General features: G+C 49.9%; 1 protein-coding gene across 3 annotated transcripts in view; it reads right to left on the bottom strand.

The window, feature by feature from the left end:
- Positions 1-13,108, bottom strand: part of LOC134213570 (putative uncharacterized protein DDB_G0288537) — an 816,291-nt gene that overhangs the window by 478,807 nt on the left and 324,376 nt on the right. The window lies entirely within an intron of this gene.

Genomic DNA, 13,108 nt, shown 5'->3' with positions numbered 1-13,108 from the left:
CCATCGCTGGCCCTAGGAGGTATTCCGGACAAAAATGCTTAATGGTGTCAATGAGAACTGTTTAAAAAAGTTCTGATAATTTTTGCTTCAAAAACTTTGTATTGTACATGATGTGCATGGCGATCAGTAAATCGAAGGCTTTTGAATCCTGCTTACTCCCACCAGCACAATGCTCGGAAGCATCTTTCGAGAGGCTCGGAATCCTCCTTTCAAGAGGCTCGAAAGCTTACATTCAATAGGCTCGGGAGCATCCTTCCAAAAAGGCTCGGAAGCCTCCTTGCAAAAGGCTCGGAAGCCTCCTTTCACGAGGCTCGGAAGCTTTTTTTCAAGAGGCTCGAAAACCACACTTCAAAAGGCGCGGAAGCATCCTTTCAAAAAGCTCGGAAGCTGCTTTCAAGAGTCTCGAAAGTCGCTTTTCAAGAGGCTCGGAAGCCGCTTTTCAAAAGACTGGAAAGACTAATTTCAAGAGGTCCGCAAGCCTCCTTCCAAGAGGCACAAAAGCCTCATTTCAAGAGGCCCACAAGCCTCCTGTCAAGAGGCCCGGAAGCTTCCTTTCAAGTAGCTCGGAAGCCTCCTTTCAAGAGGCCCGGAAGCCTCCTTTCAAGAGACCCGGAAGACCTCTTTCAAGAGGTTCGGAAGCCTCCTTTCAAGAGGCTCAGAGCATCCTTTCAAGAGACTCAGAAACCTCTTTTCAAGAAACGCGGAAGCTTCCTTTCAAGAGACTCAGAAACATCCTTTCAAGAGGCTCGGAAGCCTCTTTTCAAGAGGCTTGAACAAGAGGTTTGAAAGCCTCCTTCCAAGAGGCCTCAGGCCTCCTTTCAAGAGGCTCTGAAGCCTCCTTTCAAGAGGCTCAGAAACCTCCTTTCAAGAGGCTCAGAAGCCTCCTTTCAAAGGCTCAGAAGCCTCCTTTCAAGAGGCCCGGAAGCCTCCTTTCAAGAGGCCAGAAGCCTCCTTTCAAGAGGCCCGGAAGCCTCCTTTCAAGAGGCCCGGAAGCCTCCTTTCAAGACGCCCGAAAGCCTCCTTTCAAGAGGCCAGGAAGCCTCTTTTCAAGAGGCCCAGAAGCCTCCTTTCAAGAGGCCCAGAGCCTCCTTTCAAGAGGCCCAGGCCTCCTTTCAAGAGGCCCAGGAAGCCTCCTTTCAAGAGGCCCGGAAGCCTCCTTTCAAGAGGCCCGGAAGCCTCCTTTCAAGAGGCCCGGAAGCCTCCTTTCAAGAGGCCCGGAAGCCTCCTTTCAAGAGGCCCGGAAGCCTCCTTTCGAGAGGCCCACAAGCCTCCTTTCAAGAGGCCCACAAGCCTCCTTTCAAGAGGCCCACAAGCCTCCTTTCAAGAGGCCCACAAGCCTCCTTTCAAGAGGCCCGCAAGCCTCCTTTCAAAAGGCCCACAAGCCTCCTTTCAACAGGCCCACAAGCCTCCTTTCAAGAGGCCCACAAGCCTCCTGTCAAGAGGCCCACAAGCCTCCTGTCAAGAGGCCCACAAGCCTCCTGTCAAGAGGCCCGGAAGCTTCCTTTCAAGTAGCTCGGAAGCCTTCTTTCAAGAGGCCCGGAAGACCTCTTTCAAGAGACCCGGAAGACCTCTTTCAAGAGGCTCGGAAGCCTCCTTTCAAGAGGCTCGGAAGCCTCCTTTCAAGAGGCTCGGAAGCCTCCTTTCAAGAGGCTTGGAAGCCTCCTTTCAAGAGGCTCGGAAACATCCTTTCAAGAGGCTCGGAAGCCTCCTTTCAAGAAGCTTTGAAGCCTCCTTTCAAGAGGCCCGGAAGCCTCCTTTCAAGAGGCCCACAAGCCTCCTTTCAAGAGGCCCGCAAGCCTCCTTTCAAAAGGGCCACAAGCCTCCTGTCAAGAGGCCCGGAAGCTTCCTTTCAAGTAGCTCGGAAGCCTTCTTTCAAGAGGCCCGGAAGACCTCTTTCAAGAGGCTCGGGAGGCTCCTTTCAAGAGGCTCGGAAGCATCCTTTCAAGAGGCTTGGAAGCCTCCTTTAAAGAGGCTCAGAAGCCTCCTTTCAAGAGGCCCGGAAGCCTCCTTTAAAAAGGCCCGGTAGCCTCCTTTCAAGAGGCCCGGAAGCCTCCTTTCAAGAGGCCCGGAAGCCTCCTTTCCAGAGGCCCGGTAGCCTCCTTTCAAGAGGCCCGGAAGCCTCCTTTCAAGAGGCCCGGAAGGCTCCTTTCAAGAGGCCCGGAAGGCTCCTTTCAAGAGGCCCGGAAGGCTCCTTTCAAGAGGCCCGGAAGGCTCCTTTCAAGAGGCCCGGAAGCCTCCTTTCAAGAAGGCCGGAAGCCTCCTTTCAAGAGGCCGGGAAGCCTCCTTTCAAGAGGCCCGGAAGCCTCCTTTCAAGACCCTAGCAGCACGCGTGTTCCACGTGGGTTACGACAACTCAAATGTGACCAGACTTAGTCACTATAAAGTTGCTGCAACCATTTTTTCCTGACATGTGCTGCTCGGGGAGGCCCGGAAGCCTCCTTTCAAGAGGCCCGGAAGCCTCCTTTCAAGAGGCCCGGAAGCCTCCTTTCGAGAGGCCCGGAAGCCTCCTTTCAAGAGGCCCGTGCACCTCCTTTCAAGAGGCCCGGAAGCCTCCTTTCGCCTCGTAAGCCTCCTTTCAAGAGGCTCGGAAGCCTCCTTTCAAGAGGCTCGGAAGCCTCCTATCAAGAGGCTCGGAAGCCTTCTTTCAAGAGGCTCGGAAGCCTCCTTTCAAGAGGCTCGGAAGCCCAATTTCATTAGGCTCGGAAGCCACCTTTCAATAGGCCTGGAAGCCCCCTTTCAAGAGGCCTGGAACCCTCCTTTCAAGAGGCCCGGAAGCCTCCTTTCAAGAGGCCCGGAAGCCTCCTTTCAAGAGGCCCGGAAGCCTCCTTTCAAGAGGCCCGGAAGCCTCCTTTCAAGAAGACCGGAAGCCTCCTTTCAAGAAGACCGGAAGCCTTCTTTCAAGAGGCTCGGAAGCCTCCTTTCAAAAGGCTCGGAAGCCTCCTTACAAGAAGCTCGGAAGCCTCCTTCAAGAAGCTGGGAAGCCTCCTTTCAAGAGGCCCGGAAGGCCCTCCTGTCAAGAAGCCCACAAGCCTCCTGTCAAGAGGCCCACAAGCCTCCTGTCTAGAGGCCCGGAAGCTTCCTTTCAAGTAGCTCGGAAGCCTTCTTTCAAGAGGCCCGGAAGACCTCTTTAAAGAGACCCGGAAGACCTCTTTCAAGAGGCTCAGGCCTCCTTTCAAGAGGCTCAGGCCTCCTTTCAAGAGGCTCAGGAAGCCTCCTTTCAAGAGGCTCAAGCCTCCTTCAAGAGGCTCAGAGCCTCCTTTCAAGAGGCTCGGAAGCCTCCTTTCAAGAGGCTCAGAAGCCTCCTTTCAAGAGGCTTGGAAGCCTCCTTTCAAGAGGCTCCGAAACTTCCTTTAAAGAGGCTCGGAAGCCTCCTTTCAAGAGGCCCGGAAGCCTCCTTTCAAGAGGCCCACAAGCCTCCTTTCAAGAGGCCCACAAGCCTCCTTTTAAGAGGCCCACAAGCCTCCTTTCAAGAGGCCCGCAAGCCTCCTTTCAAAAGGGCCACAAGCCTCCTGTCAAGAGGCCCGCAAGCCTCCTTTCAAGAGGCTCGGAAGCTTCCTTTCAAGTAGCCCGGAAGACCTCTTCCAAGAGGCTCGGAAGCCTCCTTTCAAGAGGCTCGGAAGCATCCTTTCAAGAGGCTTGGAAGCCTCCTTTAAAGAGGTTCGGAAGCCTCCTTTCAAGCGGCCCGGAAGCCTCCTTTAAAAAGGCCCGGTGGCCTCCTTTCAAGAGGCCCGGAAGCCTCCTTTCAAGAGGCCCGGAAGCCTCCTTTCAAGAGGCCAGTAGCCTCCTTTCAAGAGGCCCGGAAGCCTCCTTTCAAGAGGCCCGGAAGCCTCCTTTCAAGAGGCCCGGTAGGCTCCATTCAAGAGGCCCGGAAGGCTCCTTTCAAGAGGCCCGGAAGCCTCCTTTAAAGAGGGCCGGAAGCCTCCTTTCAAGAGGCCCGGAAGCCTCCTTTCAAGACCCTAGCAGCACGCGTGTTCCACGTGGGTTACGACAACTCAAATGTGACCAGATTTAGTCACTATAAAGTTGCTGCAACCATTTTCTCCTGACATGTGCTGCTCGGGGAGGCCCGGAAGCCTCCTTTCAAGAGGCCCGGAAGCCTCCTTTCAAGAGGCCCGGAAGCCTCCTTTCAAGAGGCCCGGAAGCCTCCTTTCAAGAGGCCCGGAAGCCTCCTTTCAAGAGGCCCGGAAGCCTCCTTTCAAGAGGCCCGTAAGCCTCCTTTCAAGAGGCCCGGAAGCCTCCTTTCAAGAGGCCCAGAGCCTCCTTTCGAGAGGCCCGGAAGCCTCCTTTCAAGAGGCCCGGAAGCCTCCTTTCAAGAGGCCCGGAAGCCTCCTTTCGCCTCGTAAGCCTCCTTTCAAGAGGCTCAGGCCTCCTTTCAAGAGGCCTCAGGCCTCCTTTCAAGAGGCTCAGGCCTCCTTTCAAGAGGCTCAGGAAGCCTTCTTTCAAGAGGCTCCAGAAGCCCCATTTCAAGAGGCTCAAGCCCCATTTCAAGAGGCTCAGGCCTCCTTTCAAGAGGCCCAGGCCTCCTTTCAAGAGGCCCTTTCAAGTAGTTCAGGAAGCCTCCTTTCAAGAGGCCCGGAAGCCTCCTTTCAAGAGGCCCGGAAGCCTCCTTTCAAGAGGCCCGGAAGCCTCCTTTCAAGAGGCCCGGAAGCCTCCTTTCAAGAGGCCCGGAAGCCTCCTTTCAAGAAGCCCGGAAGACCTCTTTCAAGAGGCTCGGAAGCCTTCTTTCAAAAGGCTCGGAAGCCTCCTTACAAGAAGCTAGAAAGACCCTTTTCAAGAAGCTCGGAAGCCTCCTTTCAAGAGGCCCGGAAGCTTCCTTTCAAGTAGTTCGGAAGCCTCCTTCTAAGAGGCCCGGAAGCTTCCTTTCAAGTAGCTCGGAAGCCTCCTTTCAAGAGGCCCGGAAGCCTTTTTTTTCAAGAGGCCCGGAAGCCTTCTTTCAGAAGGCTCGAAAGCCTCCTTTCAAGAGGTTCGGAAGCCTCCTTTCAAGAGACTTGGAAGGCTTATTCCAAGAGGCTCGGGAGCCTTTTTCCAAGAAGCTTGGAAGCCTCTTTTCAAGAGGCTCAGGAGATTCGGAAGCCTTTTTTTTGTGTCTTTATTAAGGAGACTTTCAGCCCGAGGCTGGCTCGTCTCCGCCAGGTTCGGAAGCCTCCATTCAAGAGGCTCGGAACAATCGGAAACCTCCTTTCTAGAGGCTCGGAAGAATGGGAAGCCTCCTTTCAAGAGGCTCAGAAGCCTCCTTTCAAGAGGCTCGGAAGCCTCCTTTCAAAAGGCTCGGAAGCCTCCTTTCAAGAGGCTCGGAAGCGCCTTTTAAAGAGACTCAGAAGCCTTCCCAAGCAACACCTCTTGTTTCTCAGTGAGTAACAACAACTGTGGTGTGACTTACTAAAGGTCTGACTCTGCACAACGCGTCGTATTTGGAACTCCTTTGTGACACAAAAAGCGCAAGAGGTGGAGCCTATTTGCAACATCTTGCGGCTACAATGAAAATAAAAACACAAAAACCAACCGGGAATCGAACCACGGACCTTGAGATTTGCAACCTTCTACTATAACCATCACACTAACAATTCTATTTGGAGATTCTGCTACAAGTGCACTACATAAACAACAAAGTCATTTGTAACTTCATTGTACCTTATACGGAACATGCAGGGAACTGTCAAAAATAAAATACTGCTCAGCTGAGCTCAAAGTGTTTTGCAACATATCAGAAACATTGTCGTAACAGCAATGAACCGAAGTGTTATTAATTCCACAACTTATCTGTTTTGTTTCTGATATGAAACACATCGAATTTTAAACCACCCAAGAAGTTAGATGGGTAGAATATTGCGACGCCACTTAAACGGAAATGAAACATTGTGATTTTCTGAAACTGGGAAGTGGTTTTAAAGTGACTTGATGCATTGCCAGTGTCTTCATTTATTAGGAACAAACGCCTATTTGAAAGATGTTGCGGGTGCTGCTTGGGTTCTTTCAAGAAGCCCGGAAGCCTCCTTTCAAGAGGCCCGGAAGCCTCCTTTCAAGAGGCCCGGAAGCCTCCTTTCAAGAGGCCCGAAAGCCTTCATTTAAGAGGCCCGGAAGCTTCCTTTCAAGAGGCCCGGAAGCCTATTTTCAATAGGCCCGGAAGCCTCCTTTCGAGAGACCCGGAAGCCTCCTTTTGAGATACCCAGAAGGCTCCTTTCAAGAGGCCCGGAAGCCTCTTTTCAAAAGGTTAGGAAGATTCCTTTCAAGAGGCCCGGAAGCCTATTTTCAATAGGTCCGGAAGCTTCCTTTCAGAAGGCCCGGAAGCCTCCTTTCAAGTGGCCCGAAGCCTCCTTTCAAGAGGCTTGGAAGCCTCCTTTCAAGAGGCTCGGAAGCCTCCTTTCAAAGGCTCAGGAAGCCTCCTTTCAAGAGGTCCAGGCCTCCTTTCAAGAGGCTCAGAAGCCTCCTTTCAAGAGGCTCGAAGCCTCCTTTCAAGAGGCCCTGGAAGCCTTCTTTCAAGAGGCCCGGAAGCCTTCTTTCAAGAGGCCCGGAAGCCTCCTTTCAAGAGGGCCGAAAGCCTTCTTTCAAGAGGCCAGGCCTCCTTTCAAGAGGCCAAGCCTTCTTTCAAGAGGCCCAGGCGTCCTTTCAAGAAGCCCGGAAGCCTCCTTTCAAGAGACCCGGAAGCCTCCTTTCAAAAGGTCCGGAAGCCTTCTTTCAAGAGGCCCGGAAGCCCCCTTTCAAGAGGCTCGGAAGCCTTCTTTCAAGAGGCTCGGAAGCCTCCTTTCAAGAGGCTCGGAAGCCTTCTTTCAAGAGGCCCGGAAGCCTCCTTTCAAAAGGCTCGGAGTCTCCTTTCAAGAAGCTCGGAAGCCTCCTTTCAAGAGGCTCGGAACATTCTTTTCAAGAGGCTCGGAACATTCTTTTCAAAAGGCTATGAAGCATCCTTTTAAGAGGCTCGGAAGCCTATGCGGTTCTAATAACTTTCGCAATGCTATAGAATTTCTGTTTCTGGAAAGCCAGGTTACCATTTTTGCATGCATATATCGTGAGGTTAACACGATGATACTTTTATGCCCAGGGAAGTCGAGACAATTTCAAATCCGAAAACTGCCTAAACCGGCACCGGGAATCGAACCCAGCCACCCTCAGCATGGTCTTGCTTTGTAGCCACGCGTCTTACCGCACGGCTAAGGAGGGCCCACTGGTCTACAGAATTTATTTAGAAGAAACATTGAGTAACTAGGGGAAGTGCCAGCTTCGGCAGGTTTTGTTCTATTATTGTCAGGGGGTTTTCTATAACTAATATAACTAATTATGCTCAAATTTGGTTTAAACATACTTTGCATATCAACAAAAACCCCCTGACAATAATAGAACAAAACCTGCCAAAGCCGTCATTTCCCCTATTCAAAACAAAATACGATTAGAATGTAGAGTCTCAATGAAGCTTGAAGATACGTTGCCACATTACGCAATGTTGTGTTGTTCAACCGGAAGGAGAACCATAAAAAATAATCTTCCGTTTTAAAAGTTGCATGAGTCTTATTCTAAATAAGTGAAAATTTATTACAAGTCAGTACAACACAGGTCTGAACTATTTCAAGAACAATTGTACTTTATCTATTTATTCATTGGTCATCCATCGTAGCCCGTCAATTATAGACGCATCAGAAATCGAAAGTTTTCACAATGAACTCAATCAAAATAATATAAAAACATTATCTCACCATTCTCTCTCACATGTCATACAGAAAAAAATGGCTTCCAATCAATCACTCTTGATGGGCCAAGTAGAACAATCGTTTGACAATCGTCGCTGTCTACCACCGTATCGCATAGTGTGTGGACTTGAATGATGCTCCACCCTGCTGAAGTGATGCTCGAAAACTTATCTTGTTCAACGTCAACATGTGGCGCTCGTTTTAAGCTCCAAAACATCCGAAATTGACAGAAGTGAAAAAAAATGCACAATCGAGAGCAACGATACCATATATCATTTTCCAACTGTATTTTGTTTTTTCGATTGTTTTTCTTGAACTCTCTGATTCCACGATGGGTGAAGGATTTGGAAGCGAAACAACGACTCTGACTGGCTACCGGCGGTTGGTGTTTTCCCTGCTCGGTGACGACCAGCGCGCGGCGAAGGGTGTCTGGCACTTGCTCGTTGAGTTGGTTTTTGTTCTGATCCCGGTTCGTTTAGAAGGATGATGATACATCTTTTAGGGTTTGTCGACAAAGGACAAGAAAACAACATGTTTATTTTTGTTTCAAGCAATTTGCTTTTCCAATCAAAATTTATATTGAAGAAATCATGTTCGAAGATACCAACGGTTAAAGAATCCATCGACGTAAAATAGATGAATTGATCAAACCGATTCAACGGAATTTTATGTGCAAAGTGTGGATCAATGGCCTACGCAAAGCATCACAACTTATCAAGCTGTTTTCCAAACTCCATTTTCATTTCCAAGAATGGCGGAAAAACAAAATGCTCTTTTCCGGTCCCGAATCAGTTGACAACAATTCAATCAAACCAACTGAGCAATTCCGAAAGGAGCATAAAAAGAAATCCCATTAAATCGAGCCGGATTCACGGAAACTCTATTAAACAAATAATCGAACCAATTTCCCTTTGGAATTGAACCCGGTCGGGACTAGACGACGACAGCCAAGATTAATCAGCGCTCACGAATTTGACATTTTGCTTCTAATCATTTGGGCTCTGTAAAGCAGCCTTGCCTGCGCCGTCCCCCCACATGAATTCCAATATCAGCCCAACCTAGCACCGCAGTGGCCGAAATCCTCAAAGTCTTGAATTAATAACTTTGATATTTTGAATAATCTTGAACAAGAAAGAAGGTTTACAATTATGTAAATGTGTCTTAGGTTTTAACTCGATTTACATCCATAGACTCGCCACTGTTGGTCATATCAACGCAGCGGACGCCATCGACCATCAGCACCAAGACCACAGCCCGAACTCTATTAAAATGTCAATTTTAATCACTGCCGCGGCACGGTTGTGCCTATACAAAACTGCCGCTCTCTAACAAAGCCGCCGAACCCGGTTGTGATCGATTGCGACGTCGTCGCTCGATGACGGAAAAATTCGGATCAACCAGTCTGCGAAAAAATGACTCATAACGAGCTGCGACAACATATGCTCAAATAGTAATGCTGCTGCCGCTTCTCGAACCGGTTCGTGCCCGCTCCCGCAGTTTGATAACATATTCATGCTGCTCCATCACATAAAACGGCGCGCGAACTTTTGTTCAAAAATTGAAATGAGGTAGACGCGAGACCATCACGGCAGAGGTGGTGGCGGCGCGATGGTGCGAAGACCCGGCGGTTTATGTTGAGGGGGGTCGCGACTTATGATTCATTTTCATTTACCGCTTCGCGTGCGACTTTCGGCGTGGCGCAGCGCGGCACGGTGGGATTGCTCAATACTGTGGCGGAGCGTAGACAACACGCGGACGCGGACCAACAACAATAAATGGAGAGTGGACGGGACGGGACACAACAACGGCCGACGACCAGACATCCGCGCGCACGCACATACACATACACGGCGGGATTGGCCGAGAAATACATACAGTGTGAGAACGTGAGGAAAAAAACACAGTTTTGCGAGTTTTGTTTGTTTTCATTGACGCATCGAGTTGGGATCTAGTTTGGTCATGATGGATGTAGAATCTGAAACCGGTTTCAGCCTGAAGCTAATTTTGTTTATTGCTGCCTTTTTTATTCGTTATATTTTTTGATAAATGTGATTCGGTAAGCTTGATTGTTGAAGTTTTTAACTTTTTTGCATTTGATCTTTTTAGTTCATTTTTTATTCTTAGATTACGCTTATCACTTTTTAAATCTTGTCATATATTTTTTATAACATGAATTTCTGAGAGATGAGAAACTTACGGCACATCGTTTGGTCAAATGCTGCTTACCTGAAATAAGAAAAGAAAACAAAATCAGTATTGAAATATTATGAAACTGACAGTGTGAAAGTAAACAAAGTGATGGAAAACAATTCATCAGAAAAGTAGTATATAGAAAAGATAAGAATGGTAAATTTGTATAAATACAACCAAACCAGGCAAAAACTGTGCACATTGACTTTTGATTCTGCAATAAAACATTTTGAAGGCATGTTATACATTACATTGGAGTCGGTTTTAACGCTGGGTATAAGATCCGCGTAAACCAAAATAGCGTAAATCTAAAAAATCGAATTCTTTTAGGTTATACGTTTTTTCCCGAACTTTACAAAAAGCAGCGTAATTTTTTTTTTTGAAAAATCCGCGTAAATCAGCAGTTCTTAGCCTTTTTCTTGAAAGTAAGGAGGTTTCCAAGCCTCTTGAAAAAGGCTTCCAAGCCTCTAGGAAGGAGGCTTCCGAGTCTCTTGAAAGGAGGCTTCAGATCCTTTTGAAAAGAGGCTTCAGAGCCTCTTGAAAGGAGGCTTCAGAGCCTCTTTGCAAGGAGGCTTCCGAGCCTCTTTGCAAGGAGGCTTCCGAGCCTTTTGAAAGGAGGCTTCCGAGCCTGTTGAAAGGAGGCTTCCGAGCCTCTTGAAAGGAGGCTTCCGAGCCTCTTGAAAGGAGGTTTTCGAGCCTCTTGAAAGGAGGCTTCCGAGCCTCTTGAATGCAGGCTTCCGAGCCTCTTGTAAGGAGGCTTCCGAGCCTTTTAAGAGGAGGCTTCCGGGCCTCTTTAATGCAGGCTTCCGAGGCTCTTGAAATCAGATTTCCGAGCCTCTTGAAAGGAGGCTTCCGAGCCTCTTGAAAGGAGGCTTCCGAGCCTCTTGAAAGGAGGCTTCCGAGCCTTTTGAAAGGAGGCTTTCGAGCTACTTGAAAAGAGGCTTCCGAGCCTCTTGAAAGGAGGCTTCCGAGCCTCTTGAAAGGAGGCTTCCGAGCCTCTTGAAAGGAGGCTTTCGAGCCTCTTGAAAGGAGGCTTTCAGGCCCTCTTGAAAGGAGGCTTTCAGGCCTCTTGAAAGGAGGCTTTTGAGTCTCTTGTAAGGAGGCTTTGAGGCCTCTTGAAAGGAGGCTTTCGAGCCTCTTGAAAGGAGGCTTTCGAGCCTCTTGAAAGGAGGCTTGAGCCTCTTGAAAGAGGCTTCCATGCCTCTTGAAAGGAGGCTTGGTAGGCTCTTGAAATGAGGCTTTCAAGCCTCTTGGAAGGAAGCTTCCGAGACTCTTGAAAGGAGGCTTCCGAGCCTCTTGAAAGGAGGCTTCCGAGGCCTCTTGAAGGAGGCTTCTGAGCCTCTTGAAAGGAGGCTGAGCCTCTTGAAAGGAGGCTTCTGAGCCTCTTGAAAGGAGGCTCTGAGCCTCTTGAAAGGGAGGCTCTGAGCCTCTTGAAAGGAGGCTTCTGAGCCTCTTGAAAGGAGGCTGAGCCTCTTGAAAGGAGGCTTGAGGCCTCTTGAAAGGAGGCTTTCGAACCTCTTGAAGGAGGCTTTCGAGCCTCTTGAAGGAGGCTTTGAGGCCTCTTGAAAGGAGGCTTTCGAGCCTCTTGAAAGGAGGCTTTGAGCCTCTTGAAAGGAGGCTTTGAGGCCTCTTGAAAGGAGGCTTTCAGGCCTCTTGAAAGGAGGCTTTGAGCCTCTTGAAAGGAGGCTTTCGAGCCTCTTGAAAGGAGGCTTCCTGAGCCTCTTGAAAGGAGGCTTGAGCCTCTTGAAAGGAGGCTTCCAGGCCTCTTGAAAGGAGGCTTTGAGGCCTCTTGAAAGGAGGCTTCCAGGCCTCTTGAAAGGAGGCTTCCAGCTCTTTGAAAGGAGGCTTGAGCCTCTTGAAAGGAGGCTTGAGGCCTCTTGAAGGGAGGCTTTGAGCCTCTTGAAGGAGGCTTCTGAGCCTCTTGAAGGAGGCTTCCTGAGCCTCTTGAAAGGAGGCTTGAGCCTCTTGAAAGGAGGCTTCCGAGCCTCTTGAAAGGAGGCTTCCAGGCCTCTTGAAAGGGAGGCTCTGAGCCTCTTGAAAGGAGGCTTCCTGAGCCTCTTGAAAGGAGGCTTCCTGAGCCTCTTGAAAGGAGGCTTCTGAGCCTCTTGAAGGAGGCTTCCTGAGCCTCTTGAAAGGAGGCTTCCTGAGCCTCTTGAAAGGAGGCTTCCAGCCTCTTGAAAGGAGGCTTCTGAGCCTCTTGAAAGGAGGCTTCTGAGCCTCTTGAAAGGAGGCTTTGAGCCTCTTGAAAGGAGGCTTCCGAGGCCTCTTGAAAGGAGGCTTCTGAGCCTCTTGAAAGGAGGCTGAGCCTCTTGAAAGGAGGCTTTCGAGCATCTTGAAAGGAGGCTTTCAGAGCATCTTGAAAGGAGGCTTCCAGGCATCTTGAAAGGAGGCTTCCAGAGCCTCTTGAAAGGAGGCTGAGCCTCTTGAAAGGAGGCTTCGAGCCTCTTGAAAGGAGGCTTTCGAGCCTTGAAAGGAGGCTTTGAGCCTCTTGAAAGGAGGCTTTGAGCCTCTTGAAAGGAGGCTTTGAGCTCTTGAAAGGAGGCTTTGAGCCTCTTGAAAGGAGGCTTGAGCCTCTTGAAAGGAGGCTGGAGCCCCTTGAAAGGAGGCTTCCGAAGCCTCTTGAAAGGAGGCTTTCGAAGCCTCTTGAAAGGAGGCTTTCGAAGCCTCTTGAAAGGAGGCTTTCGAAGCCTCTTGAAAGGAGGCTTTCGAAGCCTCTTGAAAGGAGGCTTTCGAAGCCTCTTGAAAGGAGGCTTCCGAAGCCTCTTGAAAGGAGGCTTTCGAGCCTCTTGAAGGAGGCTTTGAGGCCTCTTGAAAGGAGGCTTTGAGGCCTCTTGAAGGAGGCTTTGAGCCTCTTGAAAGGAGGCTTTCGAGGCCTCTTGAAAGGAGGCTTGAGCCTCTTGAAAGGGAGGCTTTCAGGCCTCTTGAAAGGAGGCTTTCGAGGCCTCTTGAAAGGAGGCTTTCAGGCCTCTTGAAGGAGGCTTTCCAGGCCCTCTTGAAAGGAGGCTTTCAGGCCTCTTGAAAGGAGGCTTTCGAGCCTCTTGAAAGGAGGCTTTCGAGGCCTCTTGAAAGGAGGCTTGAGCCTCTTGAGGAGGCTTTCAGGCCTCTTGAAAGGAGGCTTTCGAGGCCTCTTGAAAGGAGGCTTTCAGGCCTCTTGAAAGGAGGGCTTTCAGGTCTCTTGAAGGAGGCTTTCAGGCCTCTTGAAAGGAGGCTTTCGAGCCTCTTGAAAGGAGGCTTTCGAG

The sequence above is a fragment of the Armigeres subalbatus genome, chromosome 2, assembly GCF_024139115.2.
Source record: "Armigeres subalbatus isolate Guangzhou_Male chromosome 2, GZ_Asu_2, whole genome shotgun sequence".
NCBI classification, from domain to species: Eukaryota; Metazoa; Arthropoda; class Insecta; order Diptera; family Culicidae; genus Armigeres; species Armigeres subalbatus.
This window is presented reverse-complemented; position numbering and strand designations above follow the sequence as displayed.